Source organism: Tupaia chinensis, unplaced genomic scaffold, assembly GCF_000334495.1.
Source record: "Tupaia chinensis unplaced genomic scaffold, TupChi_1.0 Scaffold000111_1, whole genome shotgun sequence".
Classification (NCBI taxonomy): Eukaryota; Metazoa; Chordata; class Mammalia; order Scandentia; family Tupaiidae; genus Tupaia; species Tupaia belangeri.
Window position 1 is genome coordinate 2005668 of NW_006159575.1, and position 4927 is coordinate 2010594.

Consider the following 4927-nt stretch of genomic DNA (forward strand, 5'->3'; position numbering starts at 1 on the left):
ATAAATTTTAGATGTGCCAGTAGAAAATTATTATGAAGTCATATAATTTAGGATTGCCTCACGCACAAACCTATAAAAAACTGAATACTGTATTTATAATAGAAAGTGATTTTAGAAGTGTAGGCTATCTGGAGACTAGCAGATGATGTAATGGTTATGTCACTGGATTCCCACGTGGCCTACTGCGGTTTGAGTGGCTTGAAACTTATACCAGGTGGGTGTGCATGCATGCCCAAAATTCCGAGTGGGGAATGGAGAAAAAGGGTTTGCAGCTGGCACTTTCTGCTGGGGAAATTTCTTACTGTCTGTCTCTATGGCAAATGCATGCACCCTATAGCAAAAATCTCTCTTAAAAGAAAGATAAATGTATGTCATCTAAGCTTGGGAGCACTCTTCATTTTTTTTTTTTTTTCTTGTCAGAGTTTTGCTATAGGGTGAGTGTACTTGCCAGAGAGAGAGACAAACAGAAAGTGAAATATCACCCCCCCTCTCCCGTCGAAGATGGCCATGCTTCCATCCCTTCCCCTCCATTTTCCTTTCAGGCTTATTGTCATCCATGCACACACACCCAGCATGAGTTTTAAGCCACCAGGTCTGGTACTTAAACTGCAGTTGACTATGTGGGAGTCCAGCAACATAATCATTACAGCATCTGCTGATGGGGTCATTTCTAATACAGAGAAAAATTTGGGTTTGGTGTCTTTGTTATATCCTTCTATGTCATCTTTTTTATTAATTCTGTCATGCAGTAGACAGTGCACAACAATGGTTTTCTTGCTTTGTTTTGTTTTCATATTTGTTTTTGCCATAGAGCATGTGAATTTACCAGAGAGAGACAGACAGGGAGAGAGAGAATAGGAGTGAGATAGAAGGTGAGAAATTATCTTCTAGGCTGGATGACCATACCACACTTCCTTCTCTTCCATTCTTTTCTTGAGCATTTGGACATGCGTGCACACATAGCAAGCATGGTTTTCAAAGTACCAGCTCTGGATCTTGAACTGTGTAGTCAGCCATGTGAGATCCTGATGTCTTAACCACCATACCATTTGACTGGCTCTCAGCAGTGGTGCTCTTTTTAAAATTTTATTTATTATTATTAGTAGTAGTAGTATTTTGAAGTTTTTGCCTTAGGGCACATGTGCTTGCTGAGAGAGAGAGAGAGACAGAGACAGTGAGAGGGAAAGTGAGAAATCAGCCTGAAGGAGATTGCCTACTCTGAGATCCCCTTTCCTTTATTTCCCTCCTGGGATTTTGGGCACCCACACACACATGGTTTTCAAGCCACTGGCTGTGTAATTTGTACCCCAGTCAGCCACGTGGTAGTCCAATAACCTAACAGCTGCACCATCTGTTAGGCCAGCACTAGTGTTTTTATTCGTTTTATCTTATAATGAAAATTACAGAAAACAAAGAACCTGGAAAGTATTTTTTAAATTATAAATAAAACTTGGAGTCACTAGAGAAAGGAAATTTTAACTTTGTGCTAGATTCTGTTTTTATAATATTATTTCCAAAGCCTAGATTTTTATATAAATATTTTTTCAGATCTTAGTAGAAGAAAAATAATGTATGGTATACACATTTGCCCTTGATACCACATATACCCATATGCATTTTTATTTAAAAAATCTTATTTGGAAACTGGAAAATATGATGAATTTGAATAAAGATGAATAGGTAGAAAAGTAAGTCATCTGATGTGTATATTTCTTAGGACAGAGATGGCAAGTGCATGCATGTTGCCACCTCTCTGCCCTAGATAGACATCACAAATAGATTATGGCACTAAAATTAACGAATGCTTTCTCTGGGAGCCTAGTAGTAATCTCAGTAGTCTTCACAGACCACAGTTCCATTCAACAATTGTCTGAAAGGAGAGGGAATGAGACTGAACTAAAGGATGTAGTACACTGTCAAGGAAACTTTCTCCAGAAGAATCAGATGAATATGGAAGACATCAGAAGTAGTTATGGAAGTCACAGCATTCTATTTTGAGTGTTGAATTTGGGTTGAAGATAAAGTTTGGCTCATTTGGACAGACAGTAACAGAATGTCGAAGTATTTGTACAGACATTCATTCTTCATGTATTTAATTTCTTTTGTCTGTCTAGTTTGTGAAGACATTTGTTTAGGTTTCAAAAAATAATAGTGATACCAGCAGGTAGCATGGAGTTTAAGGTACTGGATCCCGCAAGTGTGTGTGTGTGTCCAAAATCCTAAGAGAACAGAGAAGGGGTTATAGCATGTCCATACCCCTTAGGGGCTGATTTCTTGCTTTTCTTCTCTCTCTTTCTCTAACTCTGGCAAGCACAAATAAATGCTCTATAGCAACCCCCTCAAAATATTAAAATTAAAATTAATTGTACCAGAACTGAATGACACTATTATGATTGTGTTCTATAATTTTACTTCTAGAAGTGCCCATACTTTATGAAGTTTAAATAAATCAATGGAAATAAATTAACCATAGAACAAAAATTCCTATTTATATATAAAGTATAGAATTTTATATACAATCAATATATGAGTATGTTGTAAATTGTACATTAAAATAATGTAGAGTTGTTTAATGATCCATGAAAATATAATGGACATGATTAAATACAAATTAAATTGAATGGCAGTTATATTTAAAAATACAATCTTTGACATGAAGAATACATATTTTCTCTTAATAATGTGATTCTAACTGTTTGGAAGATTGGTAAATTTATTTCTGATTCTTTGTTTAAATTTTTTGATTTCTAATTTCAAGTTTTGATTTATTATTTTAATTCTAAAATAGCATTTTCCTTTTTACTGTTTTGCATCTATGACATTGATTCTCAGTTTATCTTTATCTCCTTTGATTTTATCATGAAGAGAAGAAAAACTTGACATGATCACTTCTATTAATTTGAATACTATCATGTTTACATTTTACTTCTTCAGAAAACTTTTGTACCAGAAGAACTGTAATAACAATGGCTATTTTGCAAGACAACAATATTGTCTTTGCTGCATCTCTTAGAGATACAGTAATTATAGTTTATAGATTGTGATTATGTGTGTTAATTAAATAACTAAACAATTTATATAAATATTTAGAGATATATGGACTTTAGAATTCGAAAACAGAATTCCATAATTCTAGACTATCTCTAAATCCTCATTTGAATAAATACATTTTTAAAAAAGCATAGCCTAGTATTGAGTTAGTTTAACTTTCTTAAATCACAAATACAAGTGTTTAAAGCTATATGTATGTATCTATCTGTCTGCGGTTTTTACAGGTAATTAAATTGAGCCCACTCAGACATATTGAAATATTGAATTGTTGGAAGAATCATAATCTATTTCTTATGTTTTTGTATGCAAAAAACATGTCATGACTTTTTCAACATCCCAATATTTCAAAGGGCTACATAAATATCTATAGCTATCTACACATACAACACACACAAATTACTATTATAGAATGAATTAAAGTATTATAGGCAAACCATTTTCAAAGTTCTAAGATTGTAATTTAAAAGTTTTCAAACAGTAATTAGTGAATAATAGATTCTAAGAAGTTACAGTAGTTAGAGATGACAGTTAAGAGCTAGCATTTCGTTATGGAGATTTAAAGTTGCTTTTGTCTGCTATTTCATAATATGAATAATGCATAGGAAGTCATCCTTTGGAATGTGGCACATCATTGCCTCTGTCTCAAGGTTTTTTGAGAAACAAAATCCAATCTCTTTGCCCAATAGTTTACTTATAGGAAGATTCATAAGAATCTTGAATCTTGAATCACTCTATTAGTTTTTCCTTTTGTTGTGTGTATCAAATGACCACATATTTAGCAGCTTCATCAAAACATATTTATCATCTCACAAATCTGTAGGTCAAAAGTCTGTCATGGCATGACTGGATTCTCTGCTCAGGGCTTCTCCCCCATCACACACACACACACGCACACACACACACACACACACACACACACACACACAAAGTCATAGTCAGTGTATCAGAAGAGCACAGCTCTCATCTGGAGTATCTTAAAAATAATCTACATTCGAGCTCATTCAAGGTGTTTATGAACTAAGTTTCTTGAGGTTTTGGGACTGAGATCCCTGTTTTTTCTTGGCTGACTGCTGAGGGCCACTCTGTTCCTAGACTGCCTACTTTTTTCCTGATGTCTCCATTTTCAAACCAGTAAAGGCTCATTGTGAGAGTTTTTCTTGTGCTTTGAATTTCACTGACTTCCTCTACTCCATCTTTATAGCTACTTTCTCTGCCTCCTCCTTTCATGTTTAAGGGCTCATGTAATTACATTAAGCCCACCTAGATAATGTAGGCTAATCTCTTTAGTTTGAAATGCCTTAAATTTAGTTATATTTGCAAAGTTATTATTTTAAATGTTACATAATCATCTGAGTAACACCAAGAAGCAGAAAAGAAGAAGGCCAAAATACGGCCTACTGCAATTACTTTCCAGAGGAAATTTATGTATTTAATATGACATGCTTGTTTTGTTTTTCAGTTTTTCAATTTAATGTTTTCTTTACCAATAAAGAACATGTGTAGAGTAATTTCGGTGTATAAGGAAGTATAAGCAGGACCAGCTGGTTTCATAGTGGTTAAGGTGACTGGAACCTGTATGGCTTACTGTGCAGTTTGAAACTTGAACCCAGTAGTTTGAAAAACATGCCTGGTGTATTTATATGTGCCTAAAATTCTGACAGGAGAAAGGAAGAGAAGGAATTGTGACATGGCGACCCCCGGGGAGTTCTTTGTCATAGTCTCTCTTCCTTTCTCTTTCTGTCAAGCACCCATGCCTTATAGCAAACAAAACAAAACAGAACAAAAACAATATATGAAATGCAAATGTATCCTAGATTTTAATGTTGTATATTACAATTGATATATTCAAAAGAGCCATTTTAAGTTAGTATCATAA